This window comes from Cyprinodon variegatus, unplaced genomic scaffold (assembly GCF_000732505.1).
Source record: "Cyprinodon variegatus isolate N-32 unplaced genomic scaffold, C_variegatus-1.0 Scaffold1347, whole genome shotgun sequence".
In the NCBI taxonomy this organism is placed as follows: domain Eukaryota; kingdom Metazoa; phylum Chordata; class Actinopteri; order Cyprinodontiformes; family Cyprinodontidae; genus Cyprinodon; species Cyprinodon variegatus.
In genome coordinates this window covers 1,649-15,765 of record NW_015151800.1, presented here as the reverse complement: position 1 = coordinate 15,765, position 14,117 = coordinate 1,649, and the positions used below count along the sequence as shown (strand labels likewise).

The following is a 14,117-nucleotide window of genomic DNA, read 5'->3' as shown; positions in this document are numbered from 1 at the left end:
ACCTTTTTTGCTGCAAGGCAGCAGTGCCACCCACTGTCCTAATGTGCAGCCCCCTTGGGAGTGATAAAACACATTTCCAAAATCTAACTGTACAAACACAAAACTCTCTTGTAAAGAATTAAAATAAATGAGTCAAGCTATAAAACGTCTATGATTCCTATTTAGAAAAAATATGATTACATTTTTAAAGCATAAGCAGTAATATTTAAGACCCTCACTAGGTCTGCTTACAGGTGATTAATCAGCAAAAATTGAAACTAAACTAAAAAAAGAAAAACTTCAGGGGAATTTAAAATGCCAAATTGCTCACCTTAAAAATCTTAATGTCAGCAGTTTTAGCAAACATGGCAGTTAATGAGGGCTACTTTGAAAGGGAAGCTAGATATTCCTTAATGACAGAAGTGACCCAATGACATTTTGAAACAATGTTGGATAAAAAAAAAGAAAAAGAAAAGCTCCACTGCAGCAATTACAGGTCAGCCAGAGAGCCACAGGTCTTTAAACCCCCCTTTGGTTCGTTATCAAATTGTCATGAGGCTCAGTTATCACAGAGCATATTTGGAAATCTATACCCCAGTCATTATGTTCAGAGTGCCATTTGACCTCACAATATCACGCAGATCGATTTCATTTTTCACACAGTGATACTCAAGATACTTTAGTTAAATTATAACTCTCTTTCTGAAAGGGCTAACTGATTTCTACACGTATCTCCTTTCCTGCTTATCATTCATTTTTTATCCTTTCTTGTGATGAAGTAAACAGTCTAAAACTGGAGCAACATAAAGCTGTTACTTCCTTCTGGGTAGGTGAAATAGGTCTATTTATGTGTCAGTACCCGTGGAATTGAGGATTTGACACACTCCCCCAGGGCTTGAATGCTACTGACTCAATACACAGAACAAAACACAGAAATAGGTCAATTATTCCATATCTAACATCCTGTCTTTAAACCAAGTAAAGCCACGGGAATGTCCAGTTAAATGACGGCATTGCTAAATCTACACTCTGCTTTTCAGCCACCCTGTACTAAGCTTTGAAAGGAAAACAGTTATAGAAATTGGGTACATCTTGCTTTTCTAGATTTTTTTTTTTTTGCTGATAGTCGAACATGTGCATTGGCCAGAGAAAATAGATTCTCAGGAGCTCAACCCTGGCTTGTTTTGATATTATAAATTGGCAAAAAAGCAGCTTCACTTCAGAAAACTTGCATGAAACAGACATTTACTTTTGTCTGGTGTCTATTTTGTCTGGCTTTTCATTGACTTTCTATTCTGTCATTAGCATTTATCAGTATCTGTTATCCTATGCTTGCTTTAAGTTCATTCTTATTTTTACTATGAGAACTTCTTGTTTTGGCACTTGGGGTTTTTCATATTAGTTTGTTTTTTTTTAATCTTTGGTCAGTTTTATTTCTTGCTTACTTCTTAATGCTTTTATTTGGAAATTTGTACCTTCTATAGTTAACATTCGTAGTTTATTGAATTGGTTCTCTTAGTTTTTTCTGCAGTATTTATCCATGTATGGCCATTTCTCACTCAGTCTTCTGTTAATTAGTTGATTCTCTGCACCTGTTTTTCCTCATTTGTTCTATTTCCCCCCTACTGATCTTGATTGTCTGCCAGAATTCATCGATTCCTCACTACATTTTCATGTTTTCCCCTCTTAGTTCTTCATCTGCCTGTATATTAGATTGAATTCTGTAAAAACTCACCATTTTGCTATTAGGCTGCATTTTAGCCAAAGCTGTCCTTAGGAACACTGAGAGCAAAGCAATGCTACCGCACAATGGGAACTACTGGACGCTCTAATCACAAAACAGCAGAAGTATTTGAAGTGTCCTGCCCATGACCTTCACCTCAATCTGACAGAGCATGAGCTTTTGTGCAAAGAAGGGCAGGCAAAACTTTAACTGTGTAGTTCTGCAAAGATGTTTGTGTCATACCCTCACACATCTATCAGCTGTAGTTGAATCTGAAAAACTCACATGAAGAGAAAAGACAATTAGGAGAAATTTATTGATACAATTACTTTGTCTTTGGCGCTCAGACCTCAGCAGGAAACATAGTGCTTAATTTTGATAGATATGCATGAACATGATTAAAGAATAGGGCTGTTTCCCCCGAGGCCTGAAACTGGTGCTGGAGTGGAGATAGATGAAGCTGGTCAGTCTGTAGTCTGCTGGTTAGTGAGACGGTCTGCTGAGCTTTATGGGGAGATCCACTGGATTGAGTGAGCTGATTCTAGAGCTTCACTCAAGGACATGAGGTTTGGAGGTCTGGTTTGGATAACACAGGTTGAGAGAACCTATCCATGATGAGCAAGCATGAAGCGACAGTGGAGAGGAACAACTCCCCGTTGGGAAGAAACCTCTGGCTCAACATGGCGGTTATCTGCTGGACCGGTTCAGATGAGACGCGGAATGCAGTAAGAATCCGGGACAAACACTTTGATGAAGCTTTAGCTATGATGGTGGAGGAGGGGCTGGAGGTGGGTTGAAACGGTGTCATCTGAATGAAGTCACACAGCGCATCCGTCGCCTGCGCACAGGAGCAGACAGGTGGATCAGAGGCCTTTTAGGATGAACTTGAGATGCTGATTGGCTTTGGTGGAGGTGTGGTTCACAGCTGATTGGCTGTGTCGAAGGTGGATGTAGGAGAGCAATGAGTTTCTTCAGTTGAACTTCCGTCTAGGCTCCATTTGCACAGAAAGCTAATTTTGAAAAGAGTTTTGTGTTGGTCTATTGCAGTAAAGCTGATTTAGAAAATCTTTATAATTTTTAATAATGGAACAAAAATAAGGGACATGGAAACTATTCCAAAGAATTGCGGAGTTTCAAAGATTTGATGTACCTACGCTTTAAAATGTTGAATTGTTCGGTTTTAAAATGATATATGAAGCTTATCAATATTGAAGCGTGTTCTGTGCCATGTTATTTCACGCGACACCGCAAGATGGATAATCACAAACTAGCTGTGGGTCTAGATACAGCCGAGGTGGTGAGGAAGTAGGGACAAGTTTGTGCGACAACGAAAGGACATGAGGCTGAAAAAGTGCGGGGATCCAGCGGGTCCTTTTTCACAAGTCGTTTTCTGCAACGGCCGTCAGCCAAGCAAAACAAGCTGGTAAGGTTCCAAACAGGAAATACGCATAGCGCGGATGTAGATTTCACCGATCAGAGGCCTCCTGTCTGCGGAACCTACAGTTTTGGAGAGGTGCACCAGAATGTCTGCAGATGGGGTGAGGGCACATTTGCATTTACTGTGACACACACAGACGATCTGGTTTCTGAGTATAAATTAGCCTTAAGGCAGATACAGATTATAAGGAAGAGTCACGTCTTTCCTTTAAGATATAAGTTTTGAAAAACCTTAAACAGTAGAACGCAAACTGGGACTTGCATTTGTTTTTTTATTCTAAAGAATAAGAAGATATATCACCTTTAGAAGTGATCTTAAGAATTGTTGGACAATGAGAAACTTTTTAATCCAAAGCATGTTTCCAGCTTATCTTAATACTTTTTCACTTTAGACAGGTTTTCTTGGGTAACAGGAAGATCACTGCAACTAAGGACGCTGTCTACTATCATTCAGGAGAATTGCCCAGTTCTTTCTCTGTCTGTCTGAGGACAGCAAGAATAGAGTGATCAGTCACAGCCATCCAGCTTTGCCAAGCTCTCTTTTCAGCATTCTGACTCAGAGGGACCTCTGTTTTGATCGCAACGTTATTGTAAAAGCATCCTTTCTCCCTGTCCTTTTATTGATCTGACCATCCCTGGGCAAATTCTACTAGTCTCATCTTGACCTGAACAGGAAAGCATGAAATTAACCTGCGGCACAGGATGTTTTATGATTAATGCATTATCAAGCTGCTTTTGTGCAGAGCTGTTTTACAAAAGCAACCCCTAGATCCAATTGTATCACTTCTAGCACAACCCATTGTGAGTATGACGACTGCTTCATACTCTCATCTTCCAACTGGGGGGCAGAGAGCAGTTATTGGAGCTTCCTGTTATCTCCAAACTGCAGCATCACAGCTGGTATTGCCCCTGATGTTGCAAAAGAACGGGCAACATGAGCAAACATGAGAGCGCCTGTAGTAGTTTATTTTAGAAAAGGAAGCCAGTAAAACGGCATTGATACTCTGCCCCTATATGTATGTGTAATCAGTGATGTGTGGTCGTGGATTAAATTAATGACAGTTAATCCTATGGTTAATTTGTCCACTTGACTGTTCTATAATTCAGTTTTCTGTAAGAATTTAAGATTATCTATGATCTAAATTGCTGAATTCCCATATTGCTGATTCAAATGCATGCAAGGAAGGTATAGTGAGGTGAGGCAGTGAATTGTCTCTGCGCTTTCTTGTCACACACTGATTTGCACAGAGATTTAGCACTTTCATTAATGTCTTTCTTTTTACATCCCCTAATATACATTATGGATTACACTCATAACAAGTGACTATGTCTGATAATCTGTTTTATACAATTAATGAATTGGTGAGAAATATGTGATCTTTCTACTTGGACAAAAATGTACAGCAAAAAAGGCAAGGACCTCACCGATAGGGGCCAGTGCCGAGTCCAATAAGAAAAGGCAGCTCACAGGTGTACGTCACTAACTTACTCTAAAGCTACACAAAGTGGGTGTTTTCATTATTTCTAAGGGGCGGACCCGTTCTTTCAGTTTAATTTGCATGTTTTCTAAGCCAAAACAAGGCTTTGTTTTTGGGTTACTTTATAATTCTTCAAACTCAACGTTAATTCTGACATTTTGAATTGAAAAAAACTTCCTGGAAGCGAAACAATGGAACATCCCCACGAAACATCTTTGAAGTGGAAACAAAGTTCAGTGGATTGTTTGTTAACTTTTTCGGAATGACTACGACCTGGAAGACTGAAAATCTTTACCAGCAAATCTGAAAAATAGATAAAATAAAATAGTAAAACGCTTTTGTTGAAAGAGGTCAAATCAGAAAGAAATAAAGTATAAAATCTGTAAAAAAAAAACAACAAACAAACATTTGAAACAAACAAACAAAAAAAAACAAAATATGAGAAACAGCAAAAACTTTTTTTTATTAAAACATTATTCAAAATTCAAAATAGACTGCATTGTTTTAAATTTCAATATACAAAATGTGTTTCCTTCATTTTTTTCCCCTAGCAACAATGCAATGCAAAAGATTCACTCCATAGATAGGGTCTATTTTGATTAGACATACATAGTGATCTGGAAGGTCATGAATTAGGTCTTTGAAGAAGATATGAGAAAAAAACTGTCAAATCGTGATGTTAAGATCACATAACTATCTAACTGTTGAGGTAAATCTTGATTTTGTTTAAGCTTGACAAACCCTTTAGTCAAAGCCTATATGTTTTGATGCAGCTAGATGTACATCTTTGTGCCAAAAAGGGAAGCCTTGTGATCACCTGTTTAATTAAAACATCTAGAGCTGGGGTAACCAATTAAAAATCAGCGGGGTCTGAATTAAGAAAATCATCAACCAGTAAAGATCCGGAGAAATGTTTTATTATAATCCATTACTATAAACAGAATTTAACACTGAAATAAAATTAGATGTTTGTGCATCCATGTTATACATTGACTTTTGAGATAGAAAAACAAAAAACTTTTCCATTTTAAAGTAGAAAACAACAATCGTTCAGTTTGGTATATAAACATCTTGCTGATTTATATATTTTTTAAAAATACCTGAACTCACCATTTGTTGTTTATTTTTCTTCCTTTTTATGGGTTTAATTAGAGCAGTGGGCTTTAGGCTGCCCTGCAGGGCTCTAAACCTGGGTTTGATTAACGGCAAAGCTATTTTAAAGCACCTATCAAGCTGCTCATTTTGAGCCTGGATCCATATTTATTTTTCATTCTGTTCATGGTGGAGAATCCTGCTTCACAGCAGCAGTGTGAGCCGAACATACACAATATGTACAGGGTCATCTTTGAGCACCATTTTGGTTTTCTTTCACCAGTTCACAGCAGTTTTTCCAGCAGTCGACACTTTCTTTCACTTTTACTCATCGTTTTCTCCTTCTTTTCCATCACCCAGCTTGCCTCAGGTTTGCCTGCTGTGTCCAAAGTTAGCTGGCAGCAGCAGCCCAGACTGACACAACTCATCTGCTAATTTGTATCACGTGTAGCCTGGTGCCGGTTGCTTTGGAGGGCTTTAACTTATTAATAGGACAAGCGGCATAATTTTTTATTGTTTTAAATCAGGATGGGTCCGGATTAGCCAGCAGGTGGGTTTTAGAATCTACAAAGTCTTGGCTGCCTTTGGAAAGGTAAATGAAAAAACAAAAGTGGTAAGTCCAAATCATGACATAGAATGAACCTTTTGTTTAAAATGTGAATGAAACCACTTCCGGATTAAGGTGATTTCTGTACCACCAGTCTGCTTGGAATAAGAATGAGCTGTTCCAAATTGTGTCAGAAATGAATCCTGTCCCTCGTGGGTGGTGAGGTGAAGTGAGATAAAGGTTAGAGGCTGAAGATTACGTCTCTGCTGAACACACACGCATTTGTGTACTCAATTATATCTCTCAGTCAGTTTAATTAAATTAAAAGCAAGTAACGTTACCAGCTAAGGCCTGAGGTCGGCCAAGGGACTTACATTGGCAGCTCATTTCTCAGAAGTCCTGATCTCAAAAGAGGAGGATTCCTGGAAGAAATACAGGGAACAAAGTGTCAGACATGTCATGCTTTATTTGTTAAATTCAACACAACCTAGTTGGCTGTTTTAAGACACAAACACCCACATGGTTACAAATATACATTTTCATGCTCAGAGAGAGCTGATGATGTATCTGTGCAATGTAGGGTGGAAAATCAGTTTAAAATAATCAGATTCAGAAAAACTGCCTGAGGGCTACTTGTATGCAAGCATTAGCTCACAAAGGAGGGAGCATCTCCACCTTGATGTCTACCGTACTATGCCGCATTGCCTCTTTGGCTCTTCCCTCCTGCACCTCAGAGGGAAAAACTAAGGGATTAACACACTTTAACAAGTTCCAGTTACTGCAGTCTCTCGATCATCTGCAACTAAGTGCATAGAAAATATATGTAGTGCTACATTGACAATGACAATGTTCAACTAGGACTTGTTTTCATCTCTGCAAGCAAATGTTCACTCAACAATCACACTGCGTGATGCAGCTGCAGACATGTGTTGGAATAATACTTGGACACAAGATTGAGAGGATGCACAAAAGTGCCTTTCAACAGCTTCTCTTTATCTCCTGCTGCTGATGTCAAGTGGAGAGGAGAAAGACTGAGCTTCTTGGCACCACTTTGACAAGTGCCATATAAAATCTGTGAAGGAAGAAATCTCTAGAGTCATGCATCAAAGAGCATCCAAGAACTCTTCTTTTGTATTATAGATTAGTCTTTTCCTCATGATTTAGTAAACCCCCTTTGTTATTGCAGCCTCCTTTACACAAACCTGAGTCATATTTAAAACTCAGCCATAACATCTTCAGCATTTTAAATGAATGTGTGAGTTGAAGGTGTAGGTGAGGATGAAAACTGATATAAAGCAATAATAGAAAACCTTTTCTGGTTTGAAGTTTCCTTTTATGGTTTCCCTTTATTGTGAAAAACAAATTCCTGCAGATTTATGAGTGTTTCTTTGAAAAAGGAAGTTTTCTCTCAAAACAAGCAAGAAGATCGTTCAAAGTACCGAACAGCATAAAAAAAAAGTTGGAGTAAGGTGCAAAATAAATTATGTTTTAGTTAATAATAATAACAAACGTAATTTACTTGTCTTTTCAACTTGGTATAATTATCAATGAAATTGTTCCTCTTCGTTTAACCCAAATTTTAGTAAAGAGTAGACTGCCACTGTTCATTTCCTACAGGGCTTACTGGGGTAAAGGGTCCTGCTCAGAGACCCAGAGAGATTCATACTAGGGAACCTGCAGCATTCCCTTTATGCAATCGGGCTACTCTAACCACTAAGTCTAAAAAGAACAGTCAAAGGCAAGTGTCAGTTTTGCGTGAATAGTGTTTTACCATGATATATATGCTGGTGTAACAGTAAAAACCAAAGAAACATTGTTATATGGGAGAGATGTGAGGAAATTAGGCTCAATTTGTGAAAAAATGCAAACACTGCCAGTGTTTGCATTTTTTGCACAGAAATGCATAGTGTGCTATTCTGAACCGACAACTTCAATACATTCTTTTGGAAGATTAGGATTTTCTATTTAAAGTTTTTTTTTTTTTTTTTACATAAAAGTTATTCAATCCAAAAGTACTTTATTTATCCCAAAGGAAAATGAAATGTTGCCGTAAAGGAAGAATCTTCTGTAGCAGTCTATGTTCCACCGGATCTGGAGAAGCCTCTTGCTGGAGACATTATATACATCTTCTATTATAATATGTTTAGACTGCCCTACTGTTAAAGGTCTATAAGTATTTGGCATGCCAAGGTGAGCTAATCCTTATGGGGGTCAATTGAGTTAGCATAAAAAATAATATTATCTGTCGTTGCTGAAATATTTAAGTACCACATTTTATAGCATAGATGCTTATAGGTGGAATAAATGTTCACTCTAAGTTCTAACTCTCATGCGACAAAATGCTTCCATTATGTCTGTCACAGTAGACATGAAAATATGATGCTGGAAATATTTTCACTCAAAGCAGTTTGTCTTTGCATAAAATTCAAACATGACATGCACACACAATGATCATCAAAAAATAAACTAAACAACAGAAAGAAAAAAATTATGAGAGCTTGAAATTCTTTATTTTCACCCCTTTAAAGGAAAAGTACAAACAAGGAATAATCAATAATTCAATGTCTATACCTAAAACTAAATCACCTCAGATAAAATTCAAGGGGGAATTAGATTAACGCTAAATTCACTATAACAATTTAGTGAATTTAGCGTTAATCAGTAAAAATAATAAAAACAATAATATTCTTTGCAAATCACTGACCTGCCATTTTTGCCCAAATATAGTAACACCTCACTCCTGACATGTTCTGGCAGTGACATCACAGTGCGGTAAGCCTAGCGCCATTCTACCCAATTTACAAGCAAAATCAATGGGAACTACTAGACGCGTCTGCAATCAACAACAATTATTGTAGATTTCCAGAGGACTTCACCAGAGCTATGGTTAAACTGACAATGCATGGCAGTTGAAACACCAGATACAGCACTGAGACTTGCTCAATAGCCGATACCGCACTGTGACGTCACAAACCGGTAGGTGGCAGTAGTGTTCTTTGACGAACATGGATGTAAAGCACATTCAAATGAAAATTATCAATAATCATTTTATATTTAAATTACTTTTAGAAGTTTGAATTCTGAATATGACCAGAATTTTCCTTTAACAAGAGGGTTCTATAGCCTGGAGCTAAGCCACATATGCAAGAGAGGTCATTAGAAAATGTCATGGTCCTCAGTAACACGATTCAGTGTGTTACAGAAACGGCGTCTGTCTCGATCATACACCCCATGTGCAGAACAAGTGAAAACAGTTGCACAATGGTGGTTACCTTTGATTTTTTTTCCCCAGACAGAATCAACAAACACAAAACTCAAAGGCGCTGTGACCTTTTGCACTGAAATGTCAAGAAAATTGAAGAAAAAAAACAAAAAAAAACAAGCAGCCACGCATACACACTCATCTTAGCTGTTAAACCTGTCTGGTATTGGCTTCCAAGTGTTGCTCAAAAGAGAATAACAAGAACAGGAAAATAGCCCAGCACAGGGACATCAATGAAGATTGGATTTATTAGACATAGTGAAAGCAGCTGTAAAAAAAGAGTAAGACAGCCACTCACAAAAACAATAAACAGTTATGGATAAAGCTAATCCATCAGTTTTTTTTTTCTAGGTGCTGCTTCTACCTCATAAGGGAAGCATTAAGATTCCCATCACCTTCTCAAAGAACAGATTCCCATTTTCCAGCTCCTTCATTAGGCTTAGGTGATCTTGAATAAAAGACAAATGAAAGGCACTTCATGGAGTTTTGGGGGCATGAATTGTGAATGGGATTCATGCCAAACTCCTCCTGACTGACATCAGTGCCTACTGCAGAGTTGAGAGATTAATGTCAAACTGCACTTCACATTACAGGGTTTGTTGGGGTAAAGTAAAATGAATTAGAAATGAGATTGGGAAACTGATTGCAGTATCAGGCTGGGGATCTGCTGATTGGTCTCTTTATGTGAGGAATGCATTATAGATATCTGCTTAGAGCCTAGGGGAAATATCTATCTCTGTTAGAATACTCTGGACAGCAATCACCCATGCAATGCAAGTTCTGTTGAGAATTGAAATTCCCAATCTTGTCAGATGTTGACCTACAGTTCTTTTGAGCTTTGAGACACCTTTCTGTTCTTTAGGTTTTCCTTAAAGGTTTGTGACCATTTCATGGTACTTTTTTTGTTCAAAAGCTTCCATTATTGCATGTAAAGAATGCATATTTTTTACATGGCAATTTTGAAATTGTTTTTGAAAAACATCTTCATGAAACTATTTATTTCTTTTTTTTTTTACTTTGTGAGTGTTTGTCATAAACTTTTCCCTTTTTTAACATTATTCTCTTAATGACATACTCTTCTCTTTAAGCCCAAAACAAACACTCGCTCTTGCACCCCCAAAATATTGTTCCTATAATGTCTATGCTGACCAATAAAAATGTGTCTTTGCTCCTCACTCCAGGGGGAAAGCCAGAATGTGATCTTTACAACATAAAATTCAACAAACTAAAATTCAACAAACTAAAATCTGAAAAAGTGAAAATATAAAATATTAATAAGTGGAAAAAAGTTAAATAATAAAAAGTTTTTTTTTAATTTCCATTTACAAAACCTGTTCTTTGCATGTAATAATAGTAAAAGAAAATTTACATCATAGTCTTGATAGTCTTTTATTCAGTCAAAGATATCCTTTTGGATTCCCTGCTGGACGCTGCCTTATCAATAATTTAAGCCCTATTAACTCGCATAACTCCACAGACAAACCGCTTTAGGCAACTAAGCTAAACTGCAAAAACTCATCAAGAAAATATGTAAAAATTTCTCAAAATAAGTGTATTTGTGCTTCATTTGAGAAGATAGGTAAGAAGACCTGCCAATGGAATGATAACTTTAGCCCTTAAAATAAGATAATTAGATATGATATGGTTAAAATAGGATAATGAAGTTGTTTTTTTCTTTTTTTTAAAAAACACAAATCATCTTATTTCACTGGCAAATGTTCTTAATAACAGGTTCAAATCAAGGGAAAATAAATGTATTTGAGGAAGAACTACTGTTTGACATAACTTTTTATCATTATCTCCTCTTTCTTTAATTTTTTCTCCTTTTCTTTTCCTTTCCTGTTCTACTTGCAGTGTCCATATAATCTGTAATACTCCCTGCATGAATTATAATAAAGCAATTTATATGCATAAATCAAGCGGAACACTATACGGCGATAGCCGTACTGCTCCACTTGTGAAAGCAAAATCTGTTGGGCTCTTTTTGGCATCAAGACAATTATTCCTATTGCCACATCACCAGAAAGGACACTGTAAAAAAGAAAAAGAAAAAAAAGAACAGATTTTTGCAGTGTAAGAAAATGAGGGTATGGTGTATATTAAAATACAGATACAAAGCACAACATTTTAATAAAATATAACAAAAAAGATCAACATTTAATTTCTTCTCTTATATTAGTACTTGACAGCTCAATAGGACGGTCAATTTATCTTTCAGCCTCATTTTAGGATTAAAAGATTGAAAGATATTTGTTGGACAGTGAAGTTCTGCTATATGAGGCATCACGAAGCATGTAATGATTATCAAATCCCTTAGAGTCCAGCATGTAAATGGCCCAACAGGCTGCTTGAGCCTTGTGGAAACTGTATCAGCTGATGGGGAACATGCTGGTGAAAAGGCCAACAGACGTGGGAGCCCTTCAGAAATCTGTTGGGCCATTTCATGAAGACGAGGACAAAAACTTCTCCTCCTTATGCAATTTGTAGTGTTGAGCAAGCAGATGGGAGGCTTTATAAGTGTGACTGAAGATGAAGTGTAGCAGTGCGACAGCGCTTTCGGAAAAAAGTCACACACTCGTTTCACCCAAATCCCTGACTGCTGTAATTATGTTAATCACTTAGAAGCAGGCAACAGAGCCGGAAACTGGTTCCTATGTGGGCACCATAACAGCAGAGGCACAAATGTGTGCATGACATCAGAACATTTGGCAATATTACCTTCATTTTTCCCATTTCACTTGAAAATGACCCCCTAGAATCAAACTGGCCTCTATATAAACACAGCTAAGTGGCAGCCTGTGTTGAAGATGGCCAAGCTTAAGAGATTAAAAAACATAGAAATGTGACCTGTTATCCCACAGTGGGAAAGATCAGATATGTGAGGTTTAAAGATATATAGAAAAATGAAAGCAAACAGGACTTAAAACCTATAAGCAGAAAAAATCAAAAATGATGAATTAGACTATAACAAATAAAAACATATCAGAAAACAAAAACAAAACCAGTTCTATAAAAAATGCGTACTCAGATATATAAAAAAAAAACATAGCTTCAATCAGTAACTCCTTTAAAAAATATATATCTGATTAACAGCACGTATAATTTATATATCTTAAGGAATCATAAACTAGCTTTCTCACAAACAATTACCTTTCCATAACCGTGAATTAGTCAGCTATAGGTTTTTAAGATTAGTTATAAATTTTGACAGTCTGTCACATCTTTGCAGCTATCCAGTAAAAGTGATGATTTTATTAGACTAAACTGGAATGAAAAAAGCCCCCACCTATTTCACCCATATAGGTACCTATAGGTACCAATATGGTTTTTCTACACGCAGTAGAAAAACCATGAATAACAGCTAATCTGCTGAGGAACTAAAGTAGATGATTATAATTTTATTAATCAGACCTAAACTGAATCATCAGCACTCCTTTAATGTTGTTAAACACTATTTATCATTTCTTAAAGCCTAAATCAAACTACCTATAATAATCAAACTACTAGTAAGAAGATGTAAATGATTTTAACACACTAATGTTGGAGATTCTGCTTTTAAATTCTGCAATTCTGGGGATTCTGCTTTTAAATTGATATTTCCCGCTTAAAGTCTTCCTTCGATTAGGTCCTGTTTATAAGTCGTAATTTAGAGCTTCCTAAAAAAAGAGGTTGGGACGCCCCAGGAGGCCATGAAATATAGCAATATAGTATTCACAAAATTAAAGTGATGTGAGTAGGGCTGCAACTAACGAATTGCAAATCGATTAATCTGTTAATAATTTTTTTGATTAATCAACTAATAATCAGATAACCAAGGTTCTTTAAAGAAGTTTTTTGCAAAATTAAACCATGTAAAACTAAAACATTTCCGGACAGAGCATATTGATAGACAAAAACATTTTTTAAAAATATAAATCCAAAATGTTTCTGTATTTTTTGAGAATTTTTGATATAATAACTCCTCTAAGTGGGTTGCTCTGTCAGCTAAAGGCCTGTTTTAGAGTCTCTATACTCCAGTTAGCGATTAATCCATTACTAAATTAGTTGGTAATTATTTTAATAATTGATTAAACACAATTAATCAGATTAATTGTTTCAGTCCTAGATGTGATTCCTGCTTTATATGGAGTGAGTAAAAATATATAATAAAAACACATAAATACAAATGTTCTGTCAAATAATCAAATTTCTCATGAAATGAGTACATATATTTTTTATTTATCTAATACATTATTCAAATATGTCTTTCATTATTTTCTATAAATCATTAACCTGTTAAATTATCTAATGTACGACTAAATAATTAAATTTTTACGTTTAATTCTTGCAAATAATATAAAAATTACGTATTGTATGAAGAAGTTATCTTGAAAAATAATAAAAATTAAATTAAAATGAATACAAATACCTTACATCATATGTATAAGTTAAGTTATATGTATGTTTTAGGAGAAAGCAAGTGTGCTACATAGTATAGAAATATAGTATAGAAATCCTTTAATTATTAGAGAGATTGGTTAATGATTTGTGCAACTTTTATTTGTGAGAATAGACCATCTTGATTTAAAGTATTCTTAAACAAATTTGAAATCTGATTTT

At 36.1% G+C, this 14,117-nt stretch overlaps 1 protein-coding gene across 2 annotated transcripts in view; it reads right to left on the bottom strand.

Moving 5' to 3' along the window:
• Positions 1-6,680, bottom strand: part of LOC107102942 (disks large-associated protein 4-like) — a 59,345-nt gene extending 52,665 nt beyond the window's left edge. For both annotated transcript variants that reach the window (XM_015402416.1, XM_015402417.1), the window contains exon 1: positions 6,631-6,680. The gene's annotated coding sequence lies outside the window, so the exon portion shown is untranslated. The remainder of the gene's footprint in view (positions 1-6,630) is intronic.
• Positions 6,681-14,117: the final 7,437 nt, after the last annotated feature.